This window comes from Bufo bufo, chromosome 3 (assembly GCF_905171765.1).
Source record: "Bufo bufo chromosome 3, aBufBuf1.1, whole genome shotgun sequence".
Lineage (NCBI taxonomy): Eukaryota > Metazoa > Chordata > Amphibia > Anura > Bufonidae > Bufo > Bufo bufo.
The window spans coordinates 637,974,708-638,001,493 of NC_053391.1; positions in this window are offsets into that span (position 1 = coordinate 637,974,708).

Genomic DNA, 26,786 nt, shown 5'->3' on the forward strand with positions numbered 1-26,786 from the left:
GCCCAATAACTCCCATTGCCGCTAGGGGACAGGACCGACTTTCTCTGCCCCCTGTAACTCAGCCTGCCACTGGGGAATGGAGACTGGGCTCCCAATTCCCTGCAGGAGCAGTGGAGAGACCTCGGTCCCATCTCCACCGGCCACCTGGGGTTCTTCCCAGTAAACCTCCACAATATCCTCCCAGCTGAAGGGCTCTGGACCTGGGTCTGACTTCTTGCTGTCCTGCTGAGCCTTCCCAATGGAGAGGAAGACATCTCGGTAGTCCTGCTCCAGTTCCCATTCCAGGGTTGCTAGGTGAGCCAGGTCTTTCTCTACCTCGTGGGGGTCATCCCAATCCTGCCTAGCCTCCCTCTCGTAGAAAATGTTCTGAAGTCTGGACTGTGCAGGGTTCCCGAAGTCAGGCTCTGCAAAGGACTCCCATAACAAGCCAGGACCATCAAACTCCTCTCCCTCTGGCTTGTCATGCTCAGCTGTCCAGGGTATATACTGTGCCATATACCAACAAAGCGCCTGGTAGGCCTCTTCCAAACATAGCTCCTGCCAAACCCGGTACTCTAGTTCCTTCACCCATTCCTCCAGGGGCTGCTCTCCCAGGAAGGGCATCCGCAGGGCCACTTGCTTCTGCAATCGCTGCTCTCCACTGGGGAGACTCTCATCTCGCTGGTATTGTACATTACCCAGGGCCTGGTACCAGATGCCTTTCCTTAATGCATCCCGGCCATCCAGGTTTTCCTCATCGTATGCCACTGCTGGTTCCATCCTGCTGCTGTAGCCAGGGGTGCTGTATGGATACTAGCGTTGCCCTCAATTTTGTCAATCCACGAACAGTGTCTCCGAGCTGCTTCTCCTCTGACTAGGACGCCATACCACTGCTTGCCACCAAATGTAACGGATCTCCTAGCACCCCGACCGGGTACCTCCGTCGATGGATGCTCCTAGTGCTTCCCGAGGACTTTAAGCACTCCACTTGACACCATAAGCACTGCACTTGGTTGAGGTCTCACCGTCTCCTACCCACCCTGGGCCTACGAGAAGGCTCCAGGCTCCAGTGGGTGAACCTCTCCTAAATCCAGAGAGCAGGAACAGCTCTTACAAGAGCTAATAGTATAGCCAGGGGAGTATAGCAAATATTCAGCGTATAGCAATCCCCAGTGTCGATCAGTTACCCAAACACCAGCCTCAACATGATGAAGGGTAAAACAGGAACTCTTTATTGAACACACAAGCATTGACTTATACACACTTTCCAACAAGGTTACCACCCACAGGGTTTTGTAAAAACAACCAATAAACACGTACAATACACTCAGACACTCCCACACAAAATCCTCCCCTCTGCCTGTGATATAATTACCTTACACAATGGGTTGATGTAATTATCACAGGCAGGAGAATACACAGTGTCTTCTGTCCTGGAGACAACCGAGGAGTAAGTCATTTATCTCTCAGGACAAAGGGAAATCACCAATACACACGTGGAGACAATAGGACAGACATCACTACTCAAATATACAATGTCCCACCCTTTACAGTACACATAGACATTTAACATATCCCAAAATGGCACAAATTAGACCAGGGGTTCAAAAGTTTGTAAAAGTCCTTTGTGAACAAAGGAAGCCTGGCTGATGAGAGGGCCCATAATCCTGGGGCAAGAGGCTGGTAGCCAGGCTTCTCCACCACCCAGTGGCGAGGTTGGTTTTGTCACACTTGGTGTGGCCTCCTCTGAACTAAGCAGTTCAGGTCTGGCCACCAGTCCATAGAAAGGATGCCCTGGAGCTGGAAAAGTACAAAAGAGAGCTACTAGACTGATAAGAGGCGTGGAGAGTCTTAGTTATGAGAAAAATTTAAAAGAATTACATTTAGTCTTGAGAAGAGATGACTAAGGGGATGATGAACTTATACAAATTTATAAATGGCCTTTACAAAAAATATGGTGAAAAGCTGTTCCATGTAAAATTCCCGCAAAATACAAGGGGCACTGGCTCCGACGGAAGAAGAAAAACTTCAGTCTCTAAAGGTTCTTCTCCAGTAAGAACTATAAATATATGGAATAGTCTACCTCAAGAAGTGGTCACAGCAGTAACAGGGGACAGTATTGACAGTATTTACTATGTAACTATGAAAGGTCAGGAAGGCCCACCAGAGTACCAGAGGATCATCCAGCAGGCCCAGACTGACACAATAAAGGTTCTCAAAGGTCCATCAGAAGACAACCCAATTTGAAGGTGCCTATGGAGACTGTCATGGTTAAACGTTATTTTATTACAGACAGATCATGCAGGCAGTCATCAAGCAATAGTCATTGTTTTAGCATAAGTAACATTGTAGGACAAGGAATGTGGATCCTTAGGCGGATGGGATAGTGATAATAAAATAGGAAAGTGAAATGTGAACACAGGAACAGATAAGACAGCCATGCCATCCAGGAACAGGCAGAGAATGCTCAGCAGAGCCAGTTGTAATTGTGTTATATCAGAGTTGAATTGTGGAGTAGACCAGCTGAGTTCATAATTGGGGAGTAGAAGAGTTGAGTTCGTAACTCTGGAGTAGCAGATTCCAGGTGTAGCGCACAGGGGCAAAAATGTGAAGAAAAAGGGCACAGACATGATCTAGAATCAGGAAAACAGATACAATATGTTGGTGCGTAGACGCTGGAGCATGTAAATTGGAGTATAAACACACAACTGGAGCATAGACAGGTAGCCAAAAGTTGTCACTAGGAGACCAGTACAAGAACCAAACATAGTAACCAAAGGAGCATAGTCATGGACAGCTTTAAATCCAGTTGTATCACAAAAAAAAAAAACAGGAAAAACTAAAGACTATAAACACACTTGGAATAAGTTGGCTTGAGGCAAAACTCACAATAGTAAAAGACTGAACAAGTCCATCCAGCAATACGCATGTGAAATATATTTAGATCTTCAGGACTTGAAGGATGGAAATGGAATACACTGTAACCTTTACATTTAGACTCCTTCAAAAACTACAAAACTACAAAGTGTACACACAGCCTAAGACATTTTAAGATCTTATTAGTCTATTGTAGTATTAAATAAAAAGAAAATCATAATTCTTGATTATTCTATGTGAGGCCTATTATGAAAAGAGTCTGTCAGCAGAGGCAGGATAGAATGACTTTTCCTGCTGAGAAGAACCGCTGCTACTCTACTTCAATTTTATTGATTTATTTTGATTTCCTGACAACATTTATAGCACAGAGGAAGAACAAATGTTATTTTTGCTTTGAGGTTTATGATCTGTTCGTCCATTGCTGTAGCCAAGAACATGGAGAACAAGGTGAAGGCCCCTTCCTGTTCCCAAAAATCAGATGCAACTAGCAGAGGGATGTTTCGTTTTGCAGCTTTTATCATCCAGAAACAGTTAAAACACTGATGATTTGAGATCGGAGTGACATCTGATGTTTTATAATTATACTCTTTATGGAAGTTCTGGTTCTACGGAGATGAGTTATAATCATAACACTAGTTCCCCATTATCCGCTGAGTGTCATCAGATGTTTTATGTTTTGGCAAATGCTGCTTTGCTAAATTTTTTCTAAAAGTTATAATCGGATTCGATATCCCAGCAGGCGCAGGTAGACTTTCTTTCTCCTGTAACAAAGGTTCAGCTGGCTGCCCTAGCCTTTAATCTAAATGCCCTGACCCAGGTAAAATGGCTTCTCGGTGCCCTCCCTTCCAATAAGCAACCAAAGCACAAGCCCCCAGTACGTCCCTCTATTTTAGGACAGGCCATACATGCAAACCTGCTTGCAGATAAAGGGGCACATTTATTAAGACCGGGAAATGTTTTTTTACAGTAAAAATTAATCTATGATGGTATACCCTCAAAACACTTTCTAGCATACCATCAGATCATGGGATTCTTGAAGGAGAGACTCAGAAATACTGTTTTTGAATTTTCTCAGAATAATTTTGATGATATACTGTCTCCAGGATATGGTAAACCTTCCATTGCCTCCCTATATCAGAGGGTGAGGAAAACACTATCCTCAGGCATAGTGGATACTCTCTTTAAGAAATGGACAGGAGGAATGAATATAAAAGCAAAAACAGAGGATATATTGAGGGGATGGGAAAATGTGCGTAAAGCAGTTTCTAGCGAAATATGGAGAGAGACCCACTTTAAATTGATGCATAGAGCAATATATGGCTTTGATATCAAAGGTAACAGTACTGATGCCGTTAGAGATAGGCTGAACGCTTGCCCTAAATGCTCGCTCCCAGATGCAAACATGTATCATTGCATGTGGGAATGCAGGGACATTGGGAAATTGTGGCAAAAGATAACCAAAGAATTAAATATAAAGTTAAAAACAGACTTATCTATGGATCCAAAAGACATCTTGTTCCAAGATACAGGCCCAAGGGTTCCCTTAACAGTACAGGTAGTTCTACTAGCCACAAAAAGGTGTATTCTAACACACTGGTTACAGGCAACGGTCCCATCTTTTGAAGAAATAATAAAACATACAAAGAAGTGCATACTGGCAGATAAATGGGCGGCAGACAGGGAAGGCCAGAAAGCCACAAAAAGATATCAAGCAAAATGGCTCGCGTTTATAATGGCTTTTTTTTCAGAAAATGACACAAGGGATTTGATATAAACAAAGGCATGTGACTAGAATAGCACAAGGGTTATATACACAAAGTAAATTAACTAAAGTGATAGTGATGGTATGAAACATGAGCTAAGATTAGAAGGATAGTATTCTATTAACCCATTTGGGTTGTTAATTTGCATTGTGGGTTTGTTCACTTAGGGAGGGGGGAGGGGAGGGATAGATGCTTGGAATGCTGAAATGATCCGTATTACACAATTGTCTTGATCGCAAGTGTACATGTAAACTTATGTAAGCGGTGTATTACAGTTAAAATTGTAATTTTGTGGCAAAATTTAATAAAAATATGTTTAAAAAAAAAATAAAAAAATTAATCTATGAAGTTATTACGCAAAGTCATGCGAGACTTTGCGAAGTAATAACTTCGGCTCATCTGAGCCAAAACATTCTAATACTGTACGGAGCAGTATTGGACCGAAGTTTTATGCAAATCGACTTCGAATGTTTCATCCGAAGTCGATTTGCTCATCCGTAATATACACCACTGAGATGGTGATCCTGTGAGTTAACTCCTCCTGAAAAGTTTGCACAGTGCACACACACAAAAACAGGTATGCATCAGGAAATCCTGCCTCCTCCACAGACGAACACAGTATGAATAAACACCTAGAGAAATGTTCTCCCCTAAGGATACCTGCACACAAAGCATACAGGGAAGAAAATAGAATATGTAAAAGACAAATAAAAGCAGCCAAACTAGAGATAGAGAGATTTATTGTCAAAGAGACTAAAATTAACCCTAAAATGTTGTTCAATTTTATAAATGGTAAATAATATAAATCTGAATATGTCGGCCCTTTACAGAGTGATGAGGGGAGAGGTACACACAGCGATGAGGAGAAAGCAAAGCTATTAAATATTTTTTTTCTCCACTGTATTCACTGAGGAAAATAAACTGTCAGATGAAATGCAGAATTTAAAAGTAAATTTCCCATTAAAAGTGCCCTGTCTGACCCAGGAAGAAGTACAGCGGCATCTTGAAAATATTAAAATAGACAAATCACCGGTACCAGATGGCATACACCACGTATTCTAAGAGAATTAAGTAATGTCATAGCCAGACCCTTATTTCTGATATTTACGGACTCTATACTGATAGGGAGTGTTCCACAGGATTGATGCTTAGCAAATGTGGTGCCAATATTCAAAAAGGGTCCATAAACAGACTATAGGCCAGTAAGTAACATCTGACATGGGTAAACTGTTTGAAGGTTTTCTAAGAGATGCTATCATGGATTGGGCAGACTAGATGGGCTAAATGGTTCTTATCTGCCGACACATTCTATGTTTCTATGTTTCTATGGAGTACCTCAATGAAAATAAGCAAATAACGCCATATCAGCATAGCTTCATGAGTGACCAGTCATGACAAACTAATTTAATCAGTTTCCATGAGGAGGTAAATTCTACACTTGACCACGGTGAATCAATGGATGTCGTACATCTGGACTTCTCCAAAGCATTTGATACTGTACCACATAAAAGTATAGTATATAAAATGAGAATGCTTGGAATGGGAGAAAATGTCTGTATGTGGGTAAGTAATAGTGATGAGCAGCATAGGCAATATTCGTTCTCGTGATATTTTCACTAATTTTTTGTATAATATTCTCAATAAATTCAAGAATTCGCGATCTCGTGATTATTTTCGCGATTGCGAAAATCGGCACTAATGATCCACATATATTTTGCGCAATACATGCAACTTCACATTTTATCAGGTCTGAGCAGATGTTACTGATTGGTGCACTAAGTATTGTTGTGACATCAGAGCACTATGTCTGTAGCATGTATGTATGGACAGCAGAGAAACAGTAGTTCCTATCAGACTACCTAACACCCTGCACTGGAACCTATCAGCTACACTATATCACTATCTAACCTACACTGACTATCTCCCACTAACTATCTGTATTATATATGTGAGCTAACTAACTAATGTAATTGGAAAAGGAAGAGGATCTAGATGAAAGCACAGAGCACAGCAATGATACTGCTCTCTCTCTCTCTCAGAACTGCAAAAGAAATAGCAGAAAATGGCTGCTGGGGAGTTTCTTATATAGTAAAGGGGTAGGCAACTTTCCTATTGGTTGCTAGGGATGTTGCTAAGCTCTGACAAAGACATCACAGCCTTCTCATTGGCCCACAAGAAAGAAGGGAGGTTACTGATGAAAAAAAAATCTAGAATATTCGCGATTACAAATATATAGCACTATATTCTACATCTTCGTGAATTCTCGAAGTGCCAATATTTGTGATAAAAAAAAATTGCGATTAGAATATTTGTGATCAACACTAGTAAGTAACTGGCTCAGTGATAAAAAACATAGGGTGGTTATTAATGGTACACATTTAGATTGGGTCACTGTCACTAGTGGGGTACCACAGGGGTCAGTATTGGGCCCTATTCTATTCAATATATTTATAAATGATCTTGTAGAAGACTTGCATAGTAAAATATAAATTTTTGCAGATGACACTAAACTGTGCAAAGTAATTAACATGGAAGCAGACATTATACTGCTACAGATGGATCTGAATAGATTAAAGGCTTGGGCAGAGACATGACAGATGAAGTTTAACACTGACAAATGTAAGGTTATGCAGATGGGAAGGAATAATGCAAGTCACCCGTACATACTAAATGGTAAAACACTGGGTAACACTGATATGGAAAATGACCTAGGCATTTTAGTGAACAGCAAACTAAGCTGTAGAAACCAGTGTCAGGCAGCTGCTGCCAAGGCCAATAAGATAATGGGTTGCATCAAAAGAGGCATAGATGCCCGTGATGAGAACATAGTCCTGCCACTTTACAAATCACTAGTCAGACCCAGGGTCGGTACAAGGATTTTTGCCAACACAAGCGAAGCTACATTTTGGCAACCCCCCCCCCCCCCTCACACACACACCAGAACTCGGGATGATGTACAAAGGAAAGGGGTGATGTGACATGGAGGGGGAAAAGTGACATGGAGGGGGAGAAATGTGACATGGAGGGGGTGATGTGACATGGGTTGGGATGAGAAATGTGTACTATTAAGGAATCATAGAACCTCCTAGCACATGTACGCACAGGGCTTTTTTTCTGGCGGAACGCACCGGAGCGGCGTTCCGCAACCTTTTGACATCGCAGCCTGCCATGCTCCAGCATCGCAGGCTGCGATGTATCAGCGGGGAGGGACTGGGAGGAGGAGCTGGGGGCCGGTGCGTTCACTGTGCTCCGGCCCCGCAGCTCCAGTACAGTTATAAAATGTGTAATTCAATTAATAATGATTCATGCTGCCCCCTCTGTAGTATAACATTCAATATATCCTACTCACAGGGCTACTGTTATATCGTAATGCAGGCCGGCCGGGCAGACGAGCGGCAGAGTGACTGACTGACGTCACGTGCCTGCCCGGCCTACTTTATGAATGTGGGGGGGGTCTGTGGATGGCACTGTTATGGGGTGGGGGGGGTCTGTGGATGGCACTGTTATGGGGTGGGGGGGTCTGTGGATGGCACTGTTAAGGGGGGGACTGTGGATGGCACCGTTATAGGGTGGGGGGGTCTGTGGATGGCACTGTTATGGGGTGGGGGGTCTGTGGATGGCACTTTTATGGGGTGGGGGGGTCTGTAAATGGCACAGTTAAGGGGGGTCTGTGGATGGCACTGTTATGGGGTGGGGGGGGTCTGTGGATGGCACTGTTATAGGATGGGGGGGTCTGTGGATGGCACTGCTATAGGATGGGGGTTCTGTGGATGGCACTGTTATAGGATGGGGGATCTGTGGATGCCATCCACAGATCCCCCATAACAGTGCCATCCACAGATCCTCCACCCCATAACAGTGCCATCCCCAGATCCCCCATAACAGTGCCATCCACAGATCCTCCACCCCATAACAGTGCCATCCCCAGATCCCCCATTAACAGTGCCATCCCCATCTGGGGGGTTTCTTTGCTGGGCTGGAATTTTATAGCCCCCCCAAATTTTACTTGCATCCCTGTTCTCTAAAGGGGCGGTTTTTAGGGGGCGGTCCTAGGGGTGGGTAGGGGCGTGGCCAGGGGAGGGGGGGGTGAGTTCCACCACCTTTTCTCTGAGAAAAAAAGCCCTGTGTACGCCGATTACTTTGCTAGTGCACTACTGATGGTCCTTTGGACCTATTTGCGTCTTTATGCTAGCTATAAATTACTCCTCTTAAGGAGTTCCCTCTCTGCTAACCACTGTTACTAAAATCACACACACATAGAGCCCCTGCCTCCCGACATGTTTCGCTGGACACCCAGCGTCTTCAGGGGATCGTGCAGGTCCACCCCTTTAACAGTGACCTCCACAGCGGCCGTCCCTTTATTAGTGACCTCCACAGTACCTAGTCTCCTTAACAGTGATTTTCACAATATCCCACCCCCTTAACAGTGACCTCTACAGCACCCCGCCCCTTAACACTGAGCTCCGTAGCGGACCGTCCCCTTAACTGTGACCTCCACCATTCCCTGCCCCCTTAACAGTGACCTCGAAGCATCCTGTCCCCTTAATAGTGACCTCCACAGTGGCCCGCCCCTTTAACAGTGACCTTCACAGCAGCCGTTCCTTTATTAGTGACCTCCACAATACCCAGTCTCCTTAACAGTGATTTCCACAACACCCCGCCCCCTTAATAGTGGCCCTACAGCAATCTGCCCCTTAACATTGCCCTTCATAGCGGATCGTCCCTTTAACTGTGACCTCCACAGCAGCCTGCCCCTAGGGTGGCCAGAGGTCCAGTTTTTAGGGCGGACAGTTCGGCTTTCAGACTCCCTGTCCTCTGTCCGGCTCAGGACGGGATGTCCATTTGAGCTTCCATTGGCTGATAAGGGTCATGTGACCAGGCTTCTATTGGCTAATGCATTTTTTGGGAATATTGTAAGCCGTGTACCGGGGTGGGCTCCCCAGGATACAGCGAAGTCACGAACGAGGAAAGCAACTCCAACTTGCCAAAACAGAATTTTTCTGAAACGTGGTAATAAACACAACCACAAATGCTGAGAACATAAAATAAATTTACATACACCCAGCCCAAAGGCTGAGACCCCTGTGTTGCACAGCATGGCGCCCCCTGATGGATGCTGGAGGAAATTTTGCGGTAATTTACCTACCGGCGGGCACAACTAAAACTGCCTCGCAGTACCTATTATTACCCTGAACCCAACACGGACAATTGTTTTGGTGCTGAGTACGGGCTAGCCTGCGGTGCAACACAACAGTTTACAATCTTACTGTGCTCTATAGTATTCCCCCTCCCATAACTAGTCCGGTAACACGTGCCTGATTATTACTCCTGAGCAAAACGCTGAACTGGATAGAGATCGTGGGGGTGTTTATCAGCCCTCAAATGTGCAATGTCCCTTTAAGTAATGGAGTCCTTGTAATACCAGTAGCAACACTTTAGACCTGACACAAAGCAGAGACGCTAACTAGCTAAGTACAAGCCTGGTCTCAGTCTCTTGGCGCCAACACTTCAGTGAGATGCGTGCACGATCTTACCGACCCAGGTCTGCTCTTTATCCACTGATAACTCTGAACCGAACAACCAGACTGTCCATCAAACATGAGGTCCCGCAGGGTATGCAGCTTTGTTCCTTAGCTCTTGTCAGCCTTCCTGGAAACAATCCTCCTTTCCCTGGACAGGATTTGGGTCTTGGACAATGATCAGCTTCACTTAGCTGCAGCTGTGGTCACTGAGGGGTCATCTCACTCCTGGATCCATCAGTTTCTCTGCTCACACACAGTTCCTCAGCTCTCAGCTCGCTTCTAAGATGGCTGCAGTTTCTTCTAGCAAGTTTTCAAACTCCACCTTCTTTAAATATTCAAATATCTGCAGTCTATTAGCTGTGTTAAAGAAACAGCGGCATCTTGTGGCCAAACAGCAGAATATCAGTCCTGATCATTTAACTTAATCCACACACAGTGTTCAAACAATGAGAGCTGTTTGTCAATCTCACAATATCTAATGAAAGGTACATGCTAGACAGCTGAGACCCGGTTTAAAACCTTCCTGAACATCTGATGTACCTGTGTGCCAGTTTTCGTGATTGTAAATGCGACGGTCCGGATTCATTTAGCGGACATACAGTACAGACCAAAAGTTTGGACACACCTTCTCATTCAAAGAGTTTTCTTTATTTTCATGACTATGAAGGCATCAAAACTATGAATTAACACATGTTGAATTATATACATAACAAACAACTGAAAATATGTCATATTCTAGGTTTTTCAAAGTAGCCACCTTTTGCTTTGATTACTGCTTTGCACACTCTTGGCATTCTCTTGATGAGCTTCAAGAGGTAGTCCCCTGAAATGGTCTTCCAACAGTCTTGAAGGAGTTCCCAGAGATGCTTAGCACTTGTTGGCCCTTTTGCCTTCACTCTGCGGTCCAGCTCACCCCAAACCATCTCGATTGGGTTCAGGTCCGGTGACTGTGGAGGCCAGGTCATCTGGCGCAGCACCCCATCACTCTCCTTCATGGTCAAATAGCCCTTACTTTCAAAGTTTTCCCAATTTTTCGGCTGACTGACTGACCTTCATTTCTTAAAGTAATGATGGCCACTCGTTTTTCTTTACTTAGCTGCTTTTTTCTTGCCATAATACAAATTCTAACAGTCTATTCAGTAGGACTATCAGCTGTGTATCCACCTGACTTCTCCTTAATGCAACTGATGGTCCCAACCCCATTTATAAGGCAAGAAATCCCACTTATTAAACCTGACAGGGCACACCTGTGAAGTGAAAACCATTTCAGGGGACTACCTCTTGAAGCTCATCAAGCGAATGCCAAGAGTGTGCAAAGCAGTAATCAAAGCAAAAGGTGGCTACTTTGAAGAACCTAGAATATGACATATTTTCAGTTGTTTCACACTTGTTTGTTATGTATATAATTCCACATGTGTTAATTCATAGTTTTGATGCCTTCAGTGTGAATCTACAATTTTCATAGTCATGAAAATAAAGAAAACTCTTTGAATGAGAAGGCGTGTCCAAACTTTTGGTCTGTACTGTACATGCACACACACATACATACACTCAACTTTATATATTAGATGTTACTATGTTACTATATAATGCATAGATTTGGCACTTGAATTTTTGTGCTCCAGATGCACTGTGTAATAAATTACCAGCTAGGTAGATGAGATTTAAAAAATCTCATGTACAGTATACAGTATGGAAATTTGTTACGCATAAATTAGCTAATTTCTGAGGAACAATGTAAGGGCATTAGACCTTACTTAGGCTCATTTTGACCAGTGTGGCTGTGTTCACACAGTTAAAATTTGTTGTACTGTAGATGTGAAAATGTCACGTGAATTTAACTCTGCATTTCTTTTATTTAATTATGCCCCCGTTTTCGTCTAATTGTAACTTTAATTATAAGCAAATGAGCCTCTAGGAGCAGGGGGGGGGCATTGCACCTGCTCCTAGAGGCTCCGTTCGCACACCTCATTTCCACTCCCTTCTGTCTTGATTGACAGGGCCAGAACAGCGTTGGTTCTCCTGCTGCCCCTGTCTGCCGTGTAAATCTCACGCCTGCGTCGCACCGTTCAGTATTCGGCGCAGGCGCAGTGAGAAAGCTGGCTAAAGTTAAAATTACACGAAAACGGGGGCATACTTAAATAAAAGAAATGCAGAGTTAAATTCAGGTGACATTTTCACATCTATAATGTCAGCCTGTTTAATAGCGAAAATTGGGGTGACAGAAACCCTTTAAAGACAGTGGTTGAGGGTCCACTGTGCCAACCAACCGGATTGACTTAGGGCTAGCCCTGAGAAATCAGTGGCAAAATCTATGAAGCACTGTGGATTTTTCTGCCGCAAATTACATGTCAACGTACCCTAAAGTTTTTTTTTTTTAGGAGACACAATTTAATAAGATGTGGCATATAAACTCACCTAAAGAATAATTAGGAACACCTGTTCTATTTCTCATTAATGCAATTATCTAGTCAACCAATCACATGGCAGTTGCTTCAATGCATTTAGGGGGGTGGTCCTGGTCAAGACAATCTCCTGAACTCCAAACTGAATGTCAGAATGGGAAAGAAAGGTGATTTAAGCAATTTTGAGCGTGGCATGGTTGTTGGTGCCAGACGGGCCGGTCTGAGTATTTCACAATCTGCTCAGTTCCTGGGATTTTCATGCACAACCATTTCTAGGGTTTACAAAGAATGGTGTGAAAAAGGAAAAACATCCAGTATGCGGCAGTCCTGTGGGCAAAAATGCCTTGTGGATGCTAGAGGACAGAGGAGAATGGGCCGACTGATTCAAGCTGATAGAAGAGCAACGTTGACTGAAATAACCACTCGTTACAACCGAGGTATGCAGCAAAGCATTTGTGAAGCCACAACACGCACAACCTTGAGGCGGATGGGCTACAACAGCAGCAGACCCCACCGGGTACCACTCATCTCCACTACAAATAGGAAAAAGAGGCTACAATTTGCACGAGCTCACCAAAATTGGACTGTTGAAGACTGGAAAAATGTTGCCTGGTCTGATGAGTCTCGATTTCGATTTTTGATTACCATAGCCAGAGTAGAATACATTTTACCACTAGGGGTAGCTCCATAAATTTAAGTAATGAATATGCGGAAGGTCTCTTCCATTCACTTCGCTGATTCAGTTACATTTTCTGATTCGCATGACAAAGCTCAAGATGGTCTAATTGACTCTTTTACCCATTAAACTTAGCGGGGCATTTATTATCCAGAAATATGCCTTTATTAGACGTATTTCTGGCGCAGCAATGGGAATGATTAGTTGAGTCACAAGCTGCGAATTTCCCCGGTCAGGTCTAAAAAAGTGGGCATGGTGTGGGTGGCAAAGGGGACCAGTTGGCAGGCCCATCTCATTCATCATTTTCTACGCCTGTTTTAGGTGTAGAAAATGGTCTAAATGTAAGCTAGCTAGGAAGCTGTCTTACATTTAGACTGGCGCTGGATACGCGGAAGTTATGTAGAAGTCTGTGCCTCTTCATAACTTTGGCGGATCCACCTCCAGATATAGGGGTTATTATAGGGGCATCTAAAACACTGGTCTTAATAAATGACCCCCATAGTTTGTAAGGCTGAAAAAAGACATGTATAATTGTCTATTATCTACTGATCCAGAAAATGATGATTACACTAACCGGTAATCGGATTTTCCTGACCCCACGACAGCACCACTGAGAGATGGCTCCGCCTCCAAAGACAGGAAACCTGTAGCATAAAAAAGGTGGAGCCACTCTCCCACCTCAGTGGGTTTACAGAGTATGAGAGGGACTCCCCTTTTGGTTAATACAATATCTAAATACTTATTTTTTATTTTTTTTGCATCTCACCACGTGAAATTTTAACACCAACCATCACCTTAGGGAGGGAATTAGACGGGTGCTGTCATGGGGTCAGGAAAATCCGATTACCGGTAAGTGTAATCATCATTTTTCCCCTCCCCCACGACAGCACCACTGAGAGAGATTTCATAGAATTTCAAGGGTGGGTACCAACTTCTAACACCTTTGTACCAAAAAGGAGGTCAGAGATAGAGTCAAGCTGTAATCTATAGTGCCTATAAAAGGTAGATGCAGAAGCCCAGGTGGCAGCTCTACAGATCTGGTCAATTGACATGCTGGATCTTTCTGCCCAGGAGGTAGATACCGCCCTAGTAGAGTGAGCTTTCAAGGATAGCGGAGGAGAAGCCCCAGAATAAGAGTAGGCTAAAGAAATTAGCTCTCGAATCCACCTAGCGATGGTACTCCTAGAGGCAGCATTACCTTTCCTAGCCCCCGTATGCAGGATCAATAAGGATGAGGATTTTCTCCAGTCCCTGGTTTTTTCTAGGTACTGGATCAGGCACCTTCTCACATCTAGGAGATGCCATTTTTCTTCATCCTCATTTTTTGGATCTGGAAAAAAAACTGGGAGAACTATCTCCTGTAATCTGTTGGTTTTAGAAGGGACTTTAGGAATGAATTTTGGGTCTGGCCTTAATACTACCCTATCCTCTCGTATGGTCATAAACGGGGGATTAATAGACAGGGCCTGAATCTCACTAATTCTCCGCGCAGAAGTGAGAGCTATCAGAATAACCAGTTTTAGAGTGAGACTTTTTATGGAACTATCCTCGATAGGCTCAAATGAATGACTAGTCAAGGCTTTTAGAACTAAATTCAAATCCCAGGGAGGAAATCTAGGTCCCTTAACTGGAACAATCTTATCCACTGCCCTGAAAAATCTGACTATCCAGGGATCCATGGCCAGACTTCTACCGCTTAATCCCGAGAGGGCTGAAACCTGAACCTTCAGAGTGCTTTTCGCTAAACCTAAGGACAACCCTCGTTGTAAAAACTCCAACACCTGTCTAGTGGAAATCCTTTCTGGCCAAACATTGGTGTCGAGGCCTGCAAAGGATAAGAATCTCTTCCATATTCTAGCATAAATAGTGTTAGTCACTTTTTTCCTGCTTTTAAGTATTGTGGAAACTAGAGCGTCCGAAAAACCTTCCTTGATTAAGTGCGCCCTTTCAATCTCCAAGCAGTAAGATGTAGGGACTCTACCTCCGGATGCATTACTGGGCCCTGCCTTAGGAGATTCTGAATTTCGGGAAGAACCCAAGGTTCCACTACTGACATGGACCTGAGAAGAGAGAACCATACTCTCTTTGGCCAAAAAGGGGCGATCACTATCATGTCTGACCTCTCCTCTCTTATTTTCTTGAGCACCCTGGGGAGGAGCTGAAGCGGGGGAAAGGCATATCCCAGATGAAACTTCCATTCCAGGAGGAAGGCATCCACCCCAACCGGAGATTCGTAAGGGTTGAGAGAGCAAAATTTCTCCACTTGTCTGTTCTCCCTGGTGGCGAACAGGTCTATTTCTGGGATCCCCCATAACTTCACAATTTTCGCAAATACCAAGGGATCTAGGGATCACTCTCCCTGTCTTAGGCGATGGCGACTTAGAAAGTCGGCCTGGACATTCTCTCTTCCTCTTATATGAAGAGCGGATATGTGTGTTAAATGACTCCTTATCTCCCAGAATATTAACTCTGTCTCCCTCATTAAAGATCGGGATCTTGTACCTCCCTGACGGTTCAGGTATGCCACCACCGTCCTGTTGTCTGACATAATCCTGACATGTTGGTGATGTATCTCTGGAAGAGCTGCTCTTAAGGCCAATAACACAGCTCTTAATTCCTTCCTGTTGGAGGAGAATTGTCTCTGTAACGGGGACCAATTTCCCTGCCTTAACTGGCGTCTGTCGTAATAACTACAGGATCTGGGTAATTCCATGGGATACCCTGGTCCAAATTCTTTACCTCCAACCACCAGTTGAGGGAGATAAGTGTCCTCCTGCAGAGAATCATCTGGGAGTCCAAGGTAATCCCCTTCCGTCTTCTTACTTCCAAAATATTTTCCTGCAACTGTCTTGAATGGAACTGTGCCCACTGGACTGCTGGCATACAGGCTGTCATTAACCCTAGTAGGGACATGGCCTTCCGGACAGACATCCCCGGATTTTCCTGAGCTCTCCGGGCCTCGTTCTGAATCTTCTCTATTTTCTCTAATGGAAGAAAGGTCCTCTGTCGCAAGGAGTCCAGCTGCAACCCCAAAAAGGTCTGGTTCGTGCTGGGTTCTAACCTGGATTTCTTTACATTGATCATCCATCCCAGATGCTCCAGAATCTGAATCACTCTCTGGACGGAACTCTGACATTTCTCCCGTGATTCTGCTATTATTAAAAAGTCGTCTAGATACGGCAGGAAAAGAATATCCTCCACTTCTGCCATCACCTTGGTAAAGGCTCTTGGTGCGCTTGATAGTCCGAAAGGCATAGCCTGGAACTGTAGGTGTCTGGTTCTGTTGTTCTCGATTACCGCCACCCTTAGAAATCTCTGGAAGAAAGGATGCACCGGGATATGCAGATAGGCATCTTTCAAATCTAACACCGCCATGAAACACCCCTGAAAGACTAAATGAATTACCGATTTTATGGTCTCCATCTTGAATTTTTTTATGACTAGGGATTTGTTTAATTGCCTTAAATTTATAATTGACCGAAAGGAGCCGTCCGGTTTTTTCACCAAAAACAGAGTCGAGTAGAAACCTCTCCCCCACTCCAATTTTGGCACTGGTATTAACACTCTTTTGACTATCAGTTGATCCACTTCTTCCGTCAATTTTCTGGATTCTCTTGTAACCACAAACCTTTGTGGATAATGTTCCTTGAATTGCAGTCTTAAGCCTTCTGCCATAATATCTGTTACACAAATCCCTGCTATTTCTTTCCAGGCAGAAAGGAAGAATTTTAATCTCCCGCCTACCTGCAGTCTGGCGTCATTTTTTTCTGACTCCACTTCTTCCGACCTCTTGTCCTCCTCCATGATATTCCTAGAGGCATAGAGGTTTAGAATAAATGTGAAGCAGGGAACAGCACCTCTCCTTGGAGAGTTCCACATGTTCCCTGGGAGCTGTTGTGCCAGAAACCATCTGGGATTCTCACCCGACGTCGATCCAGTTGTAGAGCGCTTCCTGAAAAAGGAATAACTACCAGCCCAGCGTTAGAAAACTCACTGCAGACTACAATGGTGTCTGCAAACACTGAGAACGCTGCACAGCCTGGTTCTGCTTTTTATTTCCGGCCACCTGACCGGAACTTGTCTGTGGAACGCACGTCTCACCTTTGTGACATCATTCCGTGACTTCCGGTTTCTGCTCCGGCGCGCTCCACTGCTCCTGCGTCGGCAGTCTGCAGCTCACACGTGCGCACCCGGAACTACCGCCCTCTGGCATGTTCCATCTGAGCCGCTCTCTGCGGCTCCCACACGGTCTCACTCCTTTGAGGGACCGGTGTCCTCAGCCTCTGGACGAAGAATTGGCCCGGACCAACCTCCATCTCTAAAGAAACAAGACCCGGCACCCGGTCTCAGGCTGGTAAGACCCATGACTCTCTAGGCTTTCCTAGGATTTCCAAGCCATGGGCCCCTAGAAGGAAAGAAACTACAAGTCTCCTGCTCCAGGGACAGGAAACCTCACTGATGTCCCCTTCTTATAGTCCTGAAATAGATACTTTCACGTTGGGGAGTAGGGGAAACTCCCCACCGTACAATGTGGAGCAGATGGGGTAGCAACTAGGCCACCGACTGGGATAAGGGAATAGGTCACCTCCTAAAGCATCCCTAATCCTCGCCCTGATAATCCCTCAAATAAAGAAAGGGCAGAAACGATCTGTTCATTCCAGACACGGATGAACAGGAGTCTCCACCGGCCTAGCTGCAAGGAAAAAAAGGAGACTGTATACAGTAACTGGATCGGCAGGTAAGCACACCATACAACACACTTACCTGCCACAGCAACACCGACTGGAACCTGAGCATGAGTACTGGTGCCCACACACCATACAGGACACAGTACAAACAACCACACACAGGTATCCAGCACATCAGTTACTGCCTGGAAACCCCCATGCAAACAGGATGCATGGCGGCCCCAGGCAGAGCAGCATACAGGCATGTAGTAACCCCTCTGGGGAACCCTGACACCCCCTTCCGGAGGCACACCACACAGGGAACATGTCTAGCAAACATGCTGGACTATAGACACCAACAGACCAGACATGTAACAACCACTAGACAAGACAACAACCACCCATACATAAACAACACTAAACATATGCAAGGGTAGTGAAGGTAAGGTGAACAACGGGAACATAGGGGAGACATCATGATGACCTTGATGTTCCACAAGGTGACCCTCAAGCACTGGGCAGATAGTAGAGGCCTGGCAGGAGCACAGCTCCAGCACACAGCAAGGCTGGAGGAAAACTGACCCCAACCAAAGGCCGTGACAGATACATTGTTTGTTCTCGGTGATGAAGATACAGCTCCTTCTGTATCCAGATATCACAGTAAGCTGGTTTATCATAATGCGGCACCAACCCAGATCATTACCAGAGGGATCGCATGTAATCAGATTCCGTGTAATCCCATTGCCATAACAGTGCGTGCTGACATGCCGCATCGTATCTGTCTCTTTGCAGCACAGTCAGACCTTCATATGTTCCAACAATAGAAGTAATCCTGCTGCGCTTGTCATTTGATTCTAACTTCATGTTAGTTAATATTACAGGTGTGAGCTTGGAGAGGAAGACGAAAAGAGCTGGACTGAGGACAGATGGGCAGTCAGTAATGCTTTAATCCTGTATTAACTGTCAGGAGCAGTCAAAGACCTCAGAAGTTTGTAGAAAAGTCTTAGACACTTCAGTACGTAGATAGCGGAAACCACGTACTACATGTTGTGCTCTTTGATATGGCGCTACAGTCACAGTAATGGCAAATGGTATAGTCATGTGTCTGTATGGCGGCATATGGAGTCCATATGGAAGACACAGTATTATACCTCCATATGCCTCTCTATATCCTACCATAGCGTTCAAAAAGAAGTCTTTAAACATTTAATAAAATTTGGGAATGGACAACATAAATCAGATTGCCAACACCTTCAGTTTTCATAAATTTCCTCCAGTAGCGAATAATAAAATTAAAAAGGTTTTTCTGTCAACGGATATTTAATACTCAGTCGGTGAGGGTCAAAACCTCCTCTGTTCTCAGGATTAGCTGGGATCCTATTGATTAGATGCCCACCAATTAATTATAACATATTCCTATTGATAAATGTCAATCATTGGCAAATCCCTTTAGGGCACGTACACACGTATATTTATTCAGTTTTTTGTTTTTTTTTGCTGTTAAACATTGCATGCATTTTTATGTTGTGCTAGAGCATGCTGCGATTTTAACCACTTGCGGACCGCCCATTGTCTATGAACGTCTGGGTAGTCCACATGGTCATTGCTGAACGCCTTTGCATGACATCTGCATGCTACTAGTGTAGCTGCAGGAGCACGGAGACAGATTTCAGTGACAGCTGGGCTCCCCATAAAGAAGGCACGGGCAGTTTTATACTATCCTTGCCTTCTATATTGCTGTATACTCAGTGCTCAATTAGCGCTATCTATACAGATCAGGAAGTGGCAATGCCATTTCCTGCTCCAATCCTAGTGATCATGTGATTACTGGATGCCAGATTTGTGCACAAGCTGCTGGGTCTGAACAGCTCTGCTGTGAGGCTGTACAGTCTTATACAACCTCTCTGGGGGCTTTATTCTCCCTGTAACTGGGGGTAATATGTCAGTCCCAGTTACAGGAGAAAGCAGCAATAATAAAATAAAAGTCTCATGTTAAATATCCCCCTAAAGGTCTTGTAGTGTAACATAGTTGTCACGAATGTAGTAGGGGAGAACACCAAAAGACAACAAGAAGGAAGGGGAAAGACACTAGGCCTTACTGCTAGGGAAGGAAAAGGGTCACCACCTATAAAATGCTGCTCCTGGTCCTAACTCCTATCCATATGGGCACCTCTCGATGGTAGATATGCCCATACACAGGAACCTAGAAAACCCGGGTGACCCTCGGATACCCTAAAGGTAATGAGAGGGCAGAGACAACCCGTTGCTTCACTGGTGAAGGAACTAGCGTCTTGCTGAGGCCTAGTAAACAACCAGGAAGGGGAAATACAAAACACAACAAGCGGAACACTTAACTTCTGAGGATGATGGATGAACAGGTCTTCAACAAGAACCACACTCCAGCTCTTCCAAAACCAAATGAAGCTATCCAGGAGTGATGGGTAAAGTCAAACTAAATAGGGATAGGTAAAGGTCACATGATCCACACCTGAACAGGAGGTGTGGACATACCAGCAACACACAGACAAAGTGAAACCAAAAGAGGCTGTCAGATCACTAATGTGCAGATAATCTTTCAGACCTTCTAAGACCTGTGACAGGTGTGACAATAGTTTAGTTAAACATAGTTTATAGGGCTGAGAAAAGACATCTGCCCATCCAGTTCAGCCTGATATCCTGCAAGTTGATCCAAAGGAAGGTAAAAAAAAATACTGTGAGGTAGAAGCCAATTTTCCTCATCCCCTCATTTTAGGGGAAATAAATTCCTTCCCGACTCCAATCAGAATAACTCCCTGGATCAACGACCCCTCTCTAGTAACTATGAGCTATAATATTATTACACTCCAGAAATACATCCAGGCCCCTCTTGGACTCTTTTAGAGAACTCACCATCACCACCTCCTCAGGCAGAGAGTTCCATAGTCTCACTGCTCTTACCGTAAAGAATCCACTTCTATGTTTGTGTACAAGCCTTCTTTCCTCTAGACCAAGCATGTCAAACTCAAAGGCTAACATGGGCCAAAAAAACTAAATTTAAGTTTATGTGGGCCGCATCAAAAAAAAAAAAAAAAAAAATAGTACATTTTCATAGAACAACATTGTTGTTTCATGACTGCTGACCCCCAACATCCCGTTGCCCAATAACACAAGTGAGACCTATATATATATACAAATATTAAACTTCACTATAAGACGCACCTAGGTTTTTGAGGAGGAAAATAAGAAAAAAATATTTTTAACCAAAAGTTGTGCTTTTGGTGGGCTTTGAATTAATGGTGGTCTGTGCATGACACTATTATGGGGGATCTGTGGATGACGCACTGTCATGTGGGGGATCTGTGGATGGCACTGTTATGGGGGACCTGTGGATGGCACTGTTATGGGGGATCTGTGGATGGCACTGTTATGGGGGATCTATGGATGGCACTTTTATGGGGGATCTGTGGATGGCGCTGTTATGGGGGATCTGTGGATGGCACTGTTATGGGGATCTGTGGATGGCACTGTTATGGGGGATCTGTGGATGGCACTGTTATGGGGGATCTGTGGATGGCACTGTTATGGGGATCTGTGGATGGTACTGCTATGGGGTGGGATATCTGTGGATGGCATTGTTATGGGGTGGGGGGATCTGTGGATGGCATTGTTATGGGGTGGGGGATCTGTGGATGGTGCTGTTATGGGGGATCTGTGGATGGCACTGTTATGGGGGATCTATGGATGGCACTGTTATGGGGGATCTGTGGATGGCGCTGTTATGGGGGATCTGTGGATGGCGCTGTTATGGGGGATCTGTGGATGGCACTGTTATGGGGATCTGTGGATGGCACTGTTATGGGGATCTGTGGATGGTACTGCTATGGGGTGGGATATCTGTGGATGGCATTGTTATGGGGTGGGGGGATCTGTGGATGGCATTGTTATGGGGTGGGGGATCTGTGGATGGTGCTGTTATGGGGGATCTGTGGATGGCATTGTTATGAGGTGGGGGATCTGTGGATGGAACTGTTATGGGGTGGGATATCTGTGGATAGTACTGCTATGGGGTGGGATATCTGTGGATGGCATTGTTATGAGGTGGGGGGATCTGTGGATGGAACTGTTATGGGGGGATCTTTGGATGACACTGCTATATGTCATCCACAGATCACCCTCATAACAGTGTCCCCCAATACACCGGCCCTCTGCTCACCGAAGTATTTATAAATGTGAATCCTTATCCTGTTATTAAGTTGAACTAACGCTGCGCTCTCCCATGTTCCCCTGTATCCCCACAGCACTTACGAACACGCTTCCATAGCAGGCAGAGCGGACGGCACCAGTAACGTCACTCACTGACGTCGCGCGTCTGCTCCACCTGCTTCATTCATAAAGTGGGCGGAGCAGGCGCTCGACGTCAGTGAGTGACGTTACTGCTGCCGTCCGCTCTGCCTGCTATTGAAGCTTAAGTAAGTGCTATGGGGATACAGGGGAACATGGGGACATGGGAGAGGGCAGCGTTAATTCAACTTAATAACAGGATAAGGATTCACATTTATAAATAAAGCACTTACTTAAGCTTCAATAGCAGGCAGAGCGGACGGCAGCAGTAACGTCACTCACTGGCGCCTGCTCCGCCCACTTTGTGAATGAAGCAGGCGGAGCAGACGCGCGAAGTCAGTGAGTGACGTTACTGGTGCCGTCCGCTCTGCCTGCTATGGAAGCGTAACCAGAGCAATGAATATCTTTGCCGGGCCGCAAAGATATTCATTGCGGGCCGCATGTTTGACACCCATGCTCTAGACGCAGAGGATGTCCCCTCGTTACAGTCACAGTCCTGGGGATAAATAGATGATGGGAGAGATCTCTGTACTGACCCCTGATATATTTTTACATAGTTATTAGATCGCCCCTTAGTCGTCTTTTTTCTAAAGTGAATAACCCTAATTTTGAAAATCTTTCTGGGTCCTGTAGTCCACCCATTCCAGTAATTTACTTTAGTTGCCCTCCTCTGAACCCTCTCCAGCTCTGCTATGTCTGCCTTGTTCACAGGAGCCCAGAACTGTACACAGTACTCCATGTGTGGTCTGACTAGTGATTGGTACAGTGGTAGGACTATGTTCTCATCACGGGCATCTATGCTCCTTTTAATGCTACCCATTATCTTATTGGCCTTGGCAGCAGCCGCCTGACACTGGTTTCTACAGCTTATTTTGCTGTTGACTAAAATTCCTAGGTCCTTTTCCATGTCAGTGTTACCCAGTGTTTTACCATTTAGTATGTACTGGTGACTTGCATTATTCCTTCCCATGTGCATTTGTCAGTGTTAAACCTTATCTGCTACTTCTCTGCCCAAGCCTCCAATCTATCCAGATCCATCTATAGCTGTATGATGTCCTGATCTGTGTTAATTACTTTACACAGTTTAGTGTCATCTGCAAAAATTGATATTTTACTGTGCAAGCCTTCTACAAGATCATTAATAAATATATTGAAGAGAATAGGGCCCAATACTGACCACTGTGGTACCCCACTAGTGACAGTGACCCAATCTGAGTGTGTACCATTAATAACCACCCTCTGTTTTCTATCAGTGAGCCAGTTACTTACCCACATACAGACATTTTCTCCCAGTCCAAGCATTACATAGTTAATACGGTTGAAAAAAGACATACTGTAAGTCCATCAAGTTCAACTAAGGGATAGGTGGGGACGCGAATCCCAGAAGGAAATGAGACACAGATTTCTACACATTTTCATAAGCATTAATGTTGTTTACTTTTAAGAATTCATCTAAACCCTTTTTAAAACTGTCCATTGTCCATTCTCATGTTATATACTAACCCTTTAGGTGGTACAGTGTCAAATGCTTTGGAGAAGTCAAGATATACGACATCCATTGATTTGCTGCGGTCAAGTGTAGAACTTACCTCCTCATAGAAACTGATTAATTAATTTGGCATGACCAGTCCCTCATGAAGCCATGCTGATACAGCGTTATTTGATTAAGGTACTCCAAGATAGCATCTCTTAGAAAACCTTCAAACAGTGTACCCATGACAGATGCTAAACTTACCGGCCTATAGTTTCCAGTCTCTGTTTTTGACCGCTTTTTGAATATTGGCACTACATTTGCTAAGCGCCAATCCTGTGGAACACTCCCTGTCAATACAGATACCTTAAAATTCAGAAATAAGGATCTGTCTATGACATTACTTAATTCTCTTAGGATACGGGGGTGTATGCCATCTGGTCCGGCAATTTGTCTATTTTAACCTTTTTAAGATGCTGCTGCACTTCTTCCTGGGTCAGACAGGGCACTTTTAATGGGGAATTTACTCTTACATTCTGCATTTCATCTGACAGTTTATTTTCCTCAGTAAATACAGTGGAGAACAATGTAATAGCTTTGCTTTCTCCTCATCGCTCTCTGCAACTCCCCCTCATCACTCTGTAAAGGGCCGACACCTTCAGATTTATACTTTTTACCATTTATATAACTGAAGAAGATTTTATGGTTAGTTTTACTCTCTTTGGCAATGAATCTCTCTGTATCTAGCTTGGCTGCTTTTTTTGTCTTTTACATATTCAAATTTGTTAAAAGAAAACAAAAGAAAACACACAAAGACAAAATAAAAAATAAAGAAAAAATAATGAAGAAACACCACCACACTGCAGTGACCATAACCCATTCATCCCATATATCAAAACTATAGAAAGAAGACATAAATTAAATAATATTTTAGTTGCATTAAAAAGAATTAAAAAAACATGTATTTTCACTTTCTTCTTTGCATTTTTCTAGGTATAAATAATTTAAAAAAATATACAAAAATAAAAATTATGTAATAAATAAAGCTAAATTAATTAGTGAAAAAAACACATCAAAATTATATACCTAACTAAACTACATAAGAGTTACGGCTTTTAAAGACTCATATGCTTAAAACAGAATATGCGTCTGGTCAGTAAGGCAAGTAAAACACCCCACAATTGAAAAAGGAACTCCACTATAGAAAAAAACGTGTTGTGACACAGTGAGAGGTTTGGTCTGGGAAAACAGGTATTTTCCTCATATCATGTGCTGCTGGGTTGATTTACAGCTAGGTGAGGTCAAATACTGGACCGGATTTTAAATGCCGATCTGTGTTTTGGCAGTACCTGGCTGTCCTTAAATAAGCAGCTGGGCTCAGATGCCAGGTCTCTGTGTTGGGATCTGGGAACCTGGTGTCTGGGTGAAGGATTGCTACCTGTTTGGCGTGAAAACAGGTTGGTGTTGCTGTCAGCAAGGACTCTTTGAGGCAGAATTGCTGCATGGCAGAATTGCTGAACTGTTTTGATCCAAAGAACTTGTTGTCTCTCTACTGCGTCCGCTAATCCTGTCTACCAGAGCGAGTCCCCACAATAGGTGGATACGTGCAAGTGCAGTGAGGCTGACGTGAAGGCCAAAATACTTTTGTTTTTCCGGGCACGGTTGTATGTCTTACACCAGCGAGATTACAACCCGTGTCTCTCGACAAAATGGAAGCTATCATGAAAGCCCTCGTGGAGGCTAACTTGCAACAGTGGGAGGCCAATAAGCTATAGCAGGAAACAAATCAGCTGCTGTTACAACATGTGATGGCTTTACAAGCGGTAGGAGCATCCCAAAGTGTCCACGATGCCCTAAAAGCGTTCTGTGCGGCGATTCATAAGATGACCCCCTCGGACGACGTTCGAGACCTATCTGGCTGTGTTCGAGAAGGTAGCTGTGAGGGAGAGACTTCCTTGAGATCAGTGGGCTGAGGTTGTCGCTCCGTTCCTGGCATCCGGACCCCAGCAGTTGTATTTCGACTTATCAGATGATCAGGTGGCCGATTAAACAACAGTAAAGGGTGAGATTCTGGCAAGACTGGGGGTGAATTTGTTGGTCCGGGCCCAGCGGGTGCATCAGTGGGATTTTAACCCAGCTGAACCCGCGAGACCTCAGTATTATGACCGGTTGCAAAAATGGCTGCAGCCTGACGTGCTGAGTTCCACTGCTATGCTGGACCATCTTTTGGCTGATGTATTCTGGAGGGCTTTTCCGTACCCTCTCCAGCACTGGATCGGCCAGGTGTCTCCTGGTAATGCCCTTGAGATGGTCGACCTGGTGGAGCGCTATGAGGCTACCAGGACTCTACAGGGGAATTATTTTGGGAGAGGGGCAGTCAAACCCCGGAAATCTCCACCCCAGACCCGGCAACTGGTGCCAGCAAAACCCGCCCTGGATATATCCCCTACAGATCTAGCTCCGATCAGGGGACTGTCCCCATCGGGGCGAACCCATAGATACTAACTATGGTTACCACCACTCCTTGTATGCCAGGAAGCTGTGTGCAACAGGTACCCCAGAGACTATAGACAATAGCCACCTGTGCCAGGTGGAAGTGGTAGACACTCTGGCGGTAGCTCTGCTGGACTCAGGGAGTCTGGTGTCCCTGGTAAGAGCTTCCCTGGTGCAGCCCGCCGAGTATACTGGTCAAAAAGTCGGGGTCGTGTGCATCCATGGAGACTTAAAGGACTATCCCACGTGTCTCTGTCAGCAGGTGGACTCACGAGGTGGCCATTGCCACCAATTTACATTATGAACTCATAATAGGGAGAGACTTCCCGGCACTGTGGCCTGCTATGAGAGTGACTGATACCCATGAGACAGGGGTAACCCTAGCAGGGTGGCCCAGCTCAGGGGGAGACTAGAACCATGGGAACCTGAGACCAAAGGGCCAGCGGTAGGGGTGACTTCCACTTCGGTGGAAGAGGGGGAGACAACCCCGCTAAGTGTGATGATGTGAGACATGGAGGACTTGCCGCCGGGTCGTGAATTGGCAGACCTCAGTGTCTCCGGGGATAATTTCGGTACTGCCCAACATCGGGACCCAACCCTATCCTGCGCCTGG